The sequence below is a fragment of the Lemur catta genome, chromosome 1, assembly GCF_020740605.2.
Source record: "Lemur catta isolate mLemCat1 chromosome 1, mLemCat1.pri, whole genome shotgun sequence".
Classification (NCBI taxonomy): domain Eukaryota; kingdom Metazoa; phylum Chordata; class Mammalia; order Primates; family Lemuridae; genus Lemur; species Lemur catta.
Genome location: NC_059128.1, coordinates 151,233,592 through 151,246,418, shown reverse-complemented (window position 1 = coordinate 151,246,418; position 12,827 = coordinate 151,233,592). Strand labels below are relative to the sequence as shown.

Here is a 12,827-nt window from a genome sequence, read left to right as displayed (position 1 = left end):
AAGGAGAAATAGGGGTGAAGGTCAGAAGAAGCCAGAGAAGGCTGTACACACAAGCCTGGGCGTCCGGAAGATCTGATTTAATGGGCAAGTTAGAAAGGAATTGACATCTCTCAGCTTGTTAATCAGAAATCTATTGGTTGTAAGTGACAAAATCCCATTTAAACATCAAGGACTGTACCTCACTTCAAGTGTAGCTGGAACCGGAGGCTCAAATAATTTCACAGACAGTTTCTTTCCTATATCTGTTTTTCTCTGAGATGACTTTATTCTCAGAATCACCTCAAGCGATCATGTTGCCCAAAGATGAGCTGGATGGGTACCAGCCGGAGCCTCTCGGGAAGTGGCCGTCTGTCCTGCCCTTGCTGGAGTTGATCTGGGAGGCCAGTTATGGTCCCAGCATAGACGAGTCACCGCCCCCAGCAGAGGAAGACTAGGAGGACGAGTTGTACCGGCAGTCGCTGGAGATTGTCTCTTGGTACCTAGGGGAGCAAGCAACCGGTGCCAAGGACTCAAAGCCAACGGTCAGGTCTGGGGCCACCAGCAGGAGGGCGCTAGAGATCTTACGACATGTTGCAGACAATGTGCAGGGCAAACACCAGGCAGCCTTCCAAGGCATGCTTCAGAAACTGGACATCAAAAATGAAGACAACAGCAAATCTTTGTCACGAGTGATGGTCCATGTTTTCAGTGACAACGTAATAAACTGGGGCAGGATTGCGACTCTAATTTCTTTTTGTGGCTTTGTGGCCAAACACTTGAACAGCATAAACCAAGACAGCTGCATCGAACCATTAGTAGAAAGAATCACAGACATCCTTGTAAGGACGAAAGAGACTGGCTAGTCAAATAGACTGGAATGGATTTGTGGAGTTGTTCCATGTAGAAGCCCTGGAAGGCGACATCAGAAATGTGCTGCTGGCTTTTGCTGGTGTTGCTGGAGTAGGAGCTGGTTTGGCATATCTAGTAAGATAGCCCTGTAAATGCAATAATTCTAACCAACAACAGCCACCAGAACCACATACGTCTGTGAATCAAATGTATTTATGAAATTAGGCTTAAAGCTGCCCAGGCTGTGACCTCCAAGAGTTCCACCTTAGCAACCTCTCAGAAAAGCAAGTGGCACGGGGATTATGGCTAACAAGAATAAATATATGGGAAAAGTAGTCCCCCTTGACTGAAGAGTCATTGTCTGAAAGAAGCAAAGTTCAGTTTCAGCAACAAGCAAACTTTGGGAGGCCGTGGAGGAAGAATTTTAGATTTAGTGAAGATAGTAGGGTGGAAAGACTTATTTCCTTGTTGAGAACAGAGAGTGGCCAATAGCCAGGATAGTCATGGAATTCATTAAATATGCTCATAAATTCATTAATTTCCTGTAGTGTTAAAAGAGAAGCACTAACAATGCCAGTGACCTGCATAAAATGGATTTAAGCTACAAGTAATAGAATTGACTGGAAGCCTCAGTACTGTACAACTAGAAGCCTGTTCTACTTTGGCTTGGTTTGAAAGAGTCCTAGTTTATTAGCCTAGTAATGGCCAAAAATACTTGACTTCAGGCTTAATAATTGGTTACAAATGCGGAATATCCTCAAATTAGTTTTTTTCATATCCTTTTGAACTTTTCAACTTCTGTAGTTAGTAACCTATTTCTTACAGCTTTTCTATGCCAGACTTTGTCCTGGTCAGTTCTAGGGTGTGTACAGAACCAATTGATGTAATTGTACGCAATCTGGTTGTAGTGGAACAAATCTGATTCATAACTATGCAGACTTTAATTTTCCTACCTGATTTTAATTAAGTATTCCATAGGTAGGGTTTTCTTTGAAAACCTGGGATTGAGAGGTTGAAGAATGGAAATTAATCCTTTCACCTTGTTATATGTAGGTTTTCAATAATTCAGTCAAAGAGGAGTTTAAGGTTGGGGGAACTGATGACTTACAAATAATGGGCTCTGATTGGGCAACTACTTATTTGAGTTCCTTTCATTTGACCTAATTTAACTGGTGATATTTAAACTGAGTTCATGAGCTCATCTTTAAAGCTTTTACTAAAAGATTTTCAGCTGTTCCAAATGGGACTTAGTTTGTGTATAAAAGATCACATCAGGTGAATGGATGGGAGCCATTTGATTCCTTGTTTGCTTGGGAAATTGTAAAATGATGGCTTGGAAAAGTAGGCTAGAGTCTAATCACGGTGCTATTATTAGGCTTGTTTGTTAAACACTTAAACACAGGTCTAAGCCTACTACATCAATAAAACAAATACTTATTGTTTCATTTCTGTTAATAATTTCTCCCCAAAATGGTTTAAATGCCAGCAACCTAATAACTTTACTTAGCAAAATAGATCACTTTTAGAAAAAGAAAATCGTCTAATATTATTTTATTTTTATTTTATTTATTTATTTATTTTTTATTTCAGCTCTTCATGGGGGTACAAAAGCTCAGGTTATATACGTTGTCCATGTCCTGCCCATCCCCCTGAGTCAGAGCCTCAAGCGTGTCCATTCTCCAGACAGTGCGCCTGGCACTCACCATGTAGTCATACCTCCATCCTCTTCCCCCACCCCCCACCTCCTCGAGTCAGCACCTTCAAGCATGACCATTCCCCAGATGGTGCACAAACATGCTCAAAATATGACAATTATATTAAGGATTCATATCAACAAAGACAATGTAGGAATAAAACATTTTATACTTCGGTTGTAAGAATATAATACCATAGTGTTATGTTAGAGGTATGATTAAAAGTGTTACAAATAAAACACCAGTGGGTCTAATCTTTATCTAAATGTGATAAGGAATACTAGAAGAGGAGGATGTTTACGTGGGGAGAAGAATGTGGATTAGCAAGCTCTGTGGCTATGAACAAGTAACATATTTTCTGAACTTCAGTTAACCTAATAATAAAATTATAGGGATACTTAAATTCACAGAGTTATTGTGAAAAATAAATAGTATCCTGATGTAAATGTACTTTGTAATGAACAAACTGCTACATTAAAAAAAAAAAAAAGAATCTCTTCAACCCTCAAGCAATTCTAAACTCACGTTGTGCTGACAATTAGCAATCTAGTGAAAAGAGTTTTACCAAAAGTCCTGGGAATCTATCCATTGGTCCAACTTTAGCTACATGCTTATTGCTGAGCAATCACTCTGGCCAAGATGATGAAGTCTTTTGACTGGCTAGGCCTTAGCTATGCATAGTCTCTGAACTTAATCACACTGGTTAAGAATGAAGAAGGGGCACTTCACTAAAGAAATTCTGGGCAAATATGTACATATATGTTTAATATGTTCATCATATCTGCCCATAATACCAGCTTAGGGTTGCCAGATAAATATAGAACACCTAGTTAAAATTGAGCTTCAGATGAGAAACAAATATGAATACATTTTTAATATAAATGGGTCCCAAATATTGCATGAAATATACTGAAAAAATTCTTTATTATCTGTAAGAAATTCAGATTTAACTGAGTATCTTGTATTTTTATTTGTTAAATCTCGCAATCCTATAACCAGCTCAAAGTTGTCTTCATCGATTCTGACCTAATTTAGGGATGTTGTAGCTAAAACTCACAAGATTATTTTGAGAATCAATAAAAGCAATACTGGCAAAAGCATCCAGTAAATTATAAGTGCTATAGAAACACAAGAAATTATTTTTTTCTGGGCTGGATTTTTACAGTTGTGTTTTAGCCTTGGTGCTATCATGAGATAGTCATGTACAGTACCATTGCCACACAATTCTAAACTGAAAGACACCTGCTTTCCCTGATAATTAAGGGAATTAACAGGCTTGAGCTTATACATGTATTATTTAAAATAATCATAATTGAAATGATTTATTCTTAAAGCCAATAAAATAAAGTAATCAACATTTCTCAAAGACACACATACATCTTTTCTCTATCCCAGGTAGAACCTAGTTCAGTGTTGACGATCTGTAACTGATAGTGAATCTTAAACTTTGTCTTCAAATATTTCCAAGAGATTTGACCCATAATTCTGATTTGGAGTATTAAAATCTGCTTATGTTCCTACTGCCAAATTTTAATTACTTCCTCTAGGGGATCCTTTTCTAGTTCCTGAAATGATTCAGAAGAGAGACATATGCTTGCTGCTAAACTGAAATGCTACTTTAAGCCACAATGACTCTTGTCTTTTTTTTATTTTTTCTCTCCAACCAGTGAAGAATAAGGTCTATTTTCTTCTAGGGGGAAAAAGGCAAACACTTTGCCTATTATCTATCTTCACTTCCAAAAGGGCCTCTTCTTGTTATTCTCTTACAAAAATGGAGGGATTTATCTGCAAACAATAGCCAAGGTTAATTAAATAAAACCCCAGTGCCAGATTTTCCTGGAAAGCTGAGAAAATGGTATCTTTTACAACCTGGTTTCATTAAAGAGGTAAAGTGATAGACTCTATTTCAACAGAATAGCAAATTAAATGGCAGAAAAAACACTACTTGCATTCAACAATGTATACAGACATGACAAAGAGCTAAATAGTCCTGCACAGGCAATTAGGAAACAGGACATTATATGGTATATTAATTATTTCAAAAATGTTGCAGGGAAGTTAGAGAAGAAAAGATGGGCACAGGAGAGAGTTATAAAGCTAGAACTCACACAGCATACAGGGCAGGAGACTTTAGGTATCAGCAATGGCTTTCACACTTCCTCATTGAGTGACTGTGAGCAAGTCATGTTAAACCCTGTGCCTAAGTGTCATTGCTAAATGGGGATGGCATGATGGCTACTTGCAAGTTTACTGCAAGAATAAGAGATACGCAGCTTTTGATGCACCTTGAAAACTGCCTAGCACATAGCAGATCTGAGCTCTGAATTGTTTATAGTTCTCCATTTCTGTTTACTTCTGATTCCTTCTCATCTGTCAGAAACTTTTTTCAAATGATTGATTGTCATCCATATCTAAGTGCCAGGCACTAAAAAGCACTGTGTGCAGGGATGGGCTTCAATACAAAGTGCTTATTTGTGAAACAGCTCTTAGCTGAAAGACACCCAAAAATCAGTGTCTGAAGGTCTTTGCTCAGGAGCTATTCTGTTTTTCCAGAGAAAATATACCCAGCTCCTGCCTGGATGGGGATAGAGGTGGGATATGCTTGGCAACTAGTGGTGTGGGCTCAGGATGCTTAATCCTCATGTTTTTAGCTTTATGTTCCACATCCACCCTGTGCTCTTCCGTGTTCCCAGGTTCAGAGCATCTCCAGTCTAACTGCTCCAGAGAATAAATTCTAGGTCTCCTTTAGGGGATGAGGAGGGTAATAACCTGGCTGATTGGGGTCAAGAAAGGACCTAAGCATATGAATGATTTATATAAAGTCTTAATCAATGATTTGGTCCATTTTGGATTTATGCATCCAACCATCTTGCTTCCACATGTATCTGTAAATTCGTTGGCACTGCTCCCATCAAGAGGTGAAGTCTAATTTGCTTTCCCTTGAACATGGGCTGACGTTACTGTTATGCATCTAACAAATATAAGATGGAGGAAATGACATTCAGTGACTTCAGAGTCTAGATTCTAAAAGGTGCCTATAGTTCTGCCTAACTCACTTCCTGAGACATGCACATGGGGAGTGCAGCGCCATCCTGTAAGAAGTTTGGCTACCCTGCACCTGCCGTGCTCCAGAGGAGAGATGTCATAAAGAGAGACAGATGCCAGAGTAGACCCAGCTGTTCTGGTCTCCATCCATTTAAGTCTCTCCAGCCTAGTAACCAGATATGTAAGTGAAGAAACCTTTACGACGACTCCAGTGCCAGTCATGTGACTACAAACATGAGAGACTCTCAGTGAGAATCTCTTGTCTGAGCCTAATCCACCTCCAGAACCATGAGAATGACATTAACAAGTAACTGCTGCTGTTTTATATCACTGTGTTTGAGTGGTTTGGTGTGCAGGTGGATTCAGCTGTAACACTTAAGAGTGTCCAGCCAAGGACAAGTGGGATATCCCAATGGAAACCCATTCTCTGAGGAATGCTTGGTTCTACCTCCATTAACTTTACAATCTCAGGGAAGACACTAACCAATTCTCCAAATCACAGATATGTCATTCAAAAAATGTGAATGATAATACCCTGTGAGCAGGACTTTTGTAAAAATTAAATGAGAAAAATTATGGGAAAACTCTAGGTACTACAAAACACTATATAAAGTTGTAAATTATTATTGGAGTTTTTATGATGAGAAGCACTTCCCTTAAGTGAGATCACTGAGGAGTTTTCAAAAACTTGGTGAAGATTACGTCTGTTTTATGATTAAGGTTTGGGGTAAGGGAGGTTACTTCTGTCTAATCAAATTAATTTCTTTATAAATTATTGTATTTAAAATTTTATAATTGCATTGACATGTAAAATCACAATTGGAAATTATCATATCTTCTCCATACTTAGGAAATTGTCAATTGTATCTAGGGGTGGAAGGGTAGGGGAAATGTGGTTACACTAGCAATGAAAGCCTTGTAAAGATTTGTGGTTGAAGATTGGGTATTTATTTTTTTTATGAAATGCCAAAACTTATTTTACCATCAGATTCATGCCTTGTTATTTTTAAAATTTAATTTTTTTTTGCAGTAGCAAGAAGGAATTTTCAACAATTTAATGAGAATTTACAGGGCTTAGCAATCTTAATAACCAGTAAGTAGGAGTGGCAATATAGTGTGGCAGGTACACTCTAAATCCACAAAACTAAATGTGCAAGAAGTGATATTTTCTTTTTTTCTCTAACGCAACTTAATCTTTATTTTCAGCACCTTTTTTACCTTGCATGTTTTGGTGGAAAATTAATCACAGTTAATTTGTGCTTTCCTCTTATCCAGGACTGCCTCTGATTTCTGGAGTACTAATGTAATCTGAAAATGTTGGGAGAGTGATACGTTCTTTTATGTTAGCTGTTATTGCTAGACCTTACCTCTTAATTTTGGAAGACGTCATTACTACCTAATGCAATGATTCTTAAACTTTAGCGGGTATCAGAATCACCTGGAGGGCTTATTAAAACAGATTGCTGAGCGTCAGCCCCAGAGTTGTTTTTGTAGATCTGAGGCAGGGCCTGAGAATTTGCCTTTCTAATAAGTTCCCAGAGGCTGCTGATGCTGATGGTCCTAGACCACCATTTGAGGATCTATGGCCTTAAGATGAGATAGCTGGATCTGCCTACTTTACTGATAGCCTAACCTAGCTTAGGGAAAGGCTTCACCATGAGAAACCCCATTGTTCTGTAACAAACACTATCCAAATTAGAAAGGTGTTCCAGGAGGATTTGAGGGGCAGAAGGAGATGTGTATTTCAGGTTTTTAGCTTTAATGTACCTTAGGTCATGATTTATTTTATTTCATTTTATAATATTATCAGCTAGCTAGTTAGTTTCAGAAGTTACCAAAAATATCAGTAAAATGTTACCTGGATAGAGAGAAAACTCTGCTTTCCTTTTCTATCTCGCTACCTACTCACAGAGTGGATCATATGCCCCATGTTCCATTAAGCAAAAATGTTAGTTTTTGGCAATCATTAGAACAAATGCAACTCATCTCATCACCCTTTCCTGGATCTGAAGCAACCACCTCCAAATGTGCCATCTCATTTTACTTTGTATCAGAGCAAGTGCTAGAGAAATTTTGAATGGTATAGGTACATTTAAAAAATATATATATACTTTTTGGAACTTTGCTTCTTTGTAGGTAGGGAACACTGGCCACCCATGTAGCTGTGAGTTCTCTCTCTCTCTCTCTCTCCCTCTCTCTTGCTGGTATTCTCTGCAATCTATGGGCTGCATATTTTATAACTTCTTTCTGCACATCCAACCCACTTATTTGGTGAGATTTCTGTAGAATCTGCTAAGTATGTATTGTGTGGTTTAATGGTTTTAAATATATTCTCCTTTGGGATATTCTGTTTGGGAGACAAATAAGAGAAAGATGAACAATATTACAGCTGCTTGGTAATGAAAATTAACAAATTATCCTTCTGAGGTAAAGAACTAGACCCATCTTAGACACACCGACACAGACATACACACACACACACACACAAATTAGAGTTCCTCGATACTGAAACCTAGATCCTCTTCCGTATTTAGTCTTATTGCTAAGCTTGGTGATTAATATGTGATATATGACTTTATTTCAAAAAAGATCACAGAATGTCTAGCATCTGTGTGTCTAGAAGCAAATTTTTTAATGAAGTACAGCACTGGCTTTGGAGTCACACACCTGGGTTAAATTTCTGGCCATGCCACATTCAAATTACGCAGACCTGGGCAAGTCACTTAACGTGTCTTTGCTTCAGTGAAATGGGGATAGTAACTCCTGTCTCCGAGGGTGTGGAGATTGTTAGTGTATGTAAAGTACTTAGCACAGTATCTGCACAAACACTCAACAAACTATTGTTGCTTACGATTACTCCATGTATTCTGTTGCTTTTTGTTTCCTGCCACTTTTTATCTCCGTAGAGATGAAAATATTCTTTTCCTGGCCACTAGGTGGAGAAAGCAAGCCTTCTATGATAATTGAATTAAACAGGCCAACTACTACAGAGATTTAAGAGAGAAAAACAATTTTTCCCCTTCCTGTTTTTCAAAACTTTAGACAGCATGAACAGGCAATCCGGAGAGATGTTTGGGGAGTTTTTGAGCAGTTTACAATGAAAGTGTTTGTGTTTTAAGTGTAGTCATGACTTGAGGCACTAGATTTCATTCAGGGATGGTCCTAGACATATTAAGAAATTCTAAAGTCACTTTCTAGTACCTTTACATCCTCCATGCCCTAATCTCTTCTGACCTGAATTTCAAGCAGGCACCTGTCCAGGATTCTTTTCTTTTTGAGGTGTTATGTAGTGACTGATTCCCAGGAACGTTTGCATTTTAAGATGAAATTCCTTGACAAGTTACCTTTCTTTAATCTGTACTATAGTAGTAATGAGAATACACTGGACTCACTTCATAGAGCTGTTTTGAGGATCATTTAGTTAATACATGTGCAATCCCATAGTAATCTTGAAGTTCATATAAGTAAAAAATTCCATTTATATTGAAAACTTCAGAACTGTTCCAATAGCAAGGAAAGAGGCCACTATAATAAAATTAGCTCACAAGTTACAGGCATGGGTCTCCTAAAATCCCACATGCAGGTAGACTCCTAGCAGGGCAAATTTGCTACCCTTATCTCACTAGTCTTTCCCAAGGGCAGTTTGCTACATTTCTTTTAAAAATTTTTATATCTAGTGATTTCACACTCCAGATTTTAAAGATCCTTTTCTGATATTTTCTCCCCATTTTTGCCTTCAAGGAAACAAGATGAGAAGTTCAAAAAATTGCTGAGAAAGATTTTGTGTGAGGTAATAGGAAAGGATACTGTTGAAACTTTGATGTTAAACAGGTTTAGGTGATAAGAGGAAGGGGGTCTGTATTTATGGATATTTGCATGCATTTCAAACAAACAAAATGTTCCTGGAGATGATCCACATTCACCACTGTATCCCCACCCCACACTGAGCCTGTGGGCATTGTAGGTAAATATACTGTAGCTCCTTGCAGCACAGACTCAGGTATTGCTTCAAGCCCCACATTATGCTCCTTGCCTCATGCTGCTCATTACTCTTCCTCACCTAGTTCCAAAGTCTTTCTTTCATTTGCTTTCATACTATATTTACCTTCCCAGCACTGAACCTTCAGATGAACAACTATTTGGAATGTTAACCCATTCTATTAACTAGCATCTCCCAAGGAATTATCTCATGAGCTCCAAAAATTACAGCTACCACCTTTAATTCCTGAACCCAACTTCAAAATTCCATATTATTCCAGGAAAATACCTGATGACCCCTTGTATATAAGGGCACTCAGAAAAGAAGCATCCAAAGATTTTTTATTTTTATGCATGCTTTCACTTACAAGCACAAAATTGTATGAAGGAAAATATCCCCAAGTTGCATACCAAATTTTCAGTGTGTAATTGATGTAATTTTATTGCAAAAAAAATCATCTTATGTTTTTTAAATAGTCATCCTATTTGCTTTTCTACTAGTGCTATTCACAGGCACTTTTGTTGTTATTTTGGTTTTCCTACGTCATTTCAAAAGAGAAAAGGCTAGGGAGGAATTTTAGTTTATGTTCACTAAATTTTTACTCTAGGACCAAACAAAAATTCCTACATGCAGCCAAGAGCATGACTGGAGTCTTGGAATCTGTTTCACATACATGTGATTTGAAATAGCGCACTTATTTCCACTAAATTTACTTTTCGTGCACCTCATAAGATGATCATTTGTGCATAATTCACATGGACACACACACACACACACACCAGGCATGTAAGACACAAATATAAGCTCTAAGTATAAATTCCATGTTTTTTTCTTACAATATTTTCTGATTTTCAATTTAAAGTATCAAATTTTGATCAACATGTTCCATATGCATAAGACACTCATATATGACATTAAATGTCTTATGTTGGTTTCCCCCAAAGCAGGCTCTGAGACAAAGATTTGAGTGCAAGCAGTTTATTGGGAAGTGCAAGAGGCATGGGTAGGTAGGTAAGGGGTAGAGAGATACCGTGGAGGAAAAATGAACAATAAAGGATATATTAATCCTGTGGAGAAGCTCTGGAAATGATGCAAATATACTCCTCAATGTTACCTGGTGAAGGACAAGGAAACTGAGGTATTTACATTCCTATACTCTTGTCAGTTGTTGGTTAAGGGGTTCTGCAGGGGAGAAGATGTTAATTCTCAACCTTTCCTGTTAACCTTACATGTCAGCAAGGTTGCCAAATACAAGATCAACATGCAAAAATTAATCACATTTTTATATACTAACAATGAGCATGCAGAAACTAAAATTAAAAACAGTAATCAAAACTCTGTGGAGGGATAAAACCCATCAATCAATAGAACAGAATAGAGAAACCAAAAAAAAACCAAACACCCAAACAAAAATACTCAACTGATTTTTTAACAAAAGTGCAAAGTATTTAGGTGGTGGAAATACGGTCTTTTTGTCAAAGGGTGTGTAGGAGCAATAAGAAATCTATAGACCAAAAAACAAAACAAAACAAAAACAAACAAAAATCTCCATGGTCTTAGAGGCAAAATGTAAAACTATAAGTAGTTGAGAAAATAATTATTCCTCTATTTTGTACTGTTCGTTTCTTACCTCTTGCCAACATTTTAATTTGATTTCATATCCTTTGAGAAGAATAGAGTTATGGCTAATAGCTCAGCCTGTGGAGTTTATTTAATGGTACTTTAAAATATAGGTTATTTGGTCCTGCACAGTGGCTCATACCTGTAATCCCAACACTTTGGGAGGCCAACGCAGGAATATCACTTAAGGCCAGGAATTCGAAACCAGCCTGAGAACATAGTGAGACCCTGTCTCTACAAAAAATAAAAAAAAGTTAGCCAGGCATGGTGGTGCACGGCTGTAGTCCCAGCTACTCAGGAGGCTGAGGCAGGAGGATGCTCGAGCCCAGGAGTTGGACGTTGCAGTGAGCTACAATTGTGCCACTGTACTCCAGCCTGGGTGACAGAGTGAGACCCTGTCTCTACCTGTCTCTAAAATACACAAACACACACACACACACATAGGTATATACATAAATATATATATGGATATAAGTTATTTCCTACCCATATTGGAATTGATATCTAAAGCTTATAATGTAAGACATTTAACCCCTAAATTAAGCATTATCTTCCTGGTTCTGAGAAATTTTGTTTTTAAACTCGGAATTTGTTTCCTGAAGTAACCTTGTTCTTTTCTGTATCTATCAAAAACTATGAGAAAATATAATTTATTCTCATCGCATGGTTACTTTCAAATGACTATTCAGTCAATGCATTTAGGGGGGTTATTTTACTCTTTCTTTTACATCTCTCTAGTCAAAATGTATGCCTTGATTTCATGCATATTCTGGAAGCTAAAGTGAAATTCTTATTTGTATTTTTCATACTCAACCTAATGCCTGATTTTTGGTGATCTTTCTGGAATTTGCATAGTATTTTCTTTTCTAAAACACTGACCTGTTTCAAAATCATTTGTGCGTTTATCCCTTATGAATCTTTTATTCTACTCACTCATACTGTTATCATTACTAGTTAAGTATAAGACTATTTTGTTTTATTTTTTAAATTTGTTCTTTTATATCTGTGCTGCTTTGGTTTCTTTCAGACATTTTATAACTGGCAGCAATTTACTATTTTGTTGGGTCTTGCTCCTAGTGCAATCACAAAACTGAACTAGATTATCTGCTGTCAGTTTTGCACCACCACAGTTCTCTAAGGCTGGGAACTATATTTCTTAGAATCTGCTGTGTGTGGTTCCAGATCCATGGTTGCCAATGAAAGGAGCTTATGTCAAATTCGAAAGGTGGAGGCAATGCAGAAATCATTATTTCCTGGAGGCAGGTACAGCTAGATGTGTAGGGGGATGAGAGTTTCAGAGCAGCTTCCTGGTGAACTCCAGCATGTGACCCCCTTTGAAGGTAAAGCAGATGGTGTGAGCTTCTCAGTGATTCTCAAAAGTTGTAGCAGCCTCCAGACAAATTTTGAAGCATTACGAAATTTGCTGCTTCAGACTGAAATCTTCAACATCAATTCCTCTGACTTTTGGTGGCATGTCCCCTGGCCTTCCATAGTAGCTTCGCTGCCATTCTTTTAATTGTCACATACACCCCTAATTCTATAATAAATCTGTTATGCAGTACGACCCCACTTGACATCCTCTATAGATTCTTCGAAACTGTGACTCTAAGCAAAACAACATATAATTAAACCAATTTTACAATAGGCCATTGATATAAACA

At 37.6% G+C, this 12,827-nt stretch overlaps 1 pseudogene; it reads left to right on the top strand.

The window, feature by feature from the left end:
* Positions 1-257: 257 nt before the first annotated feature.
* On the top strand, positions 258-972 carry LOC123642844 (annotated as a pseudogene).
* Positions 973-12,827: the final 11,855 nt, after the last annotated feature.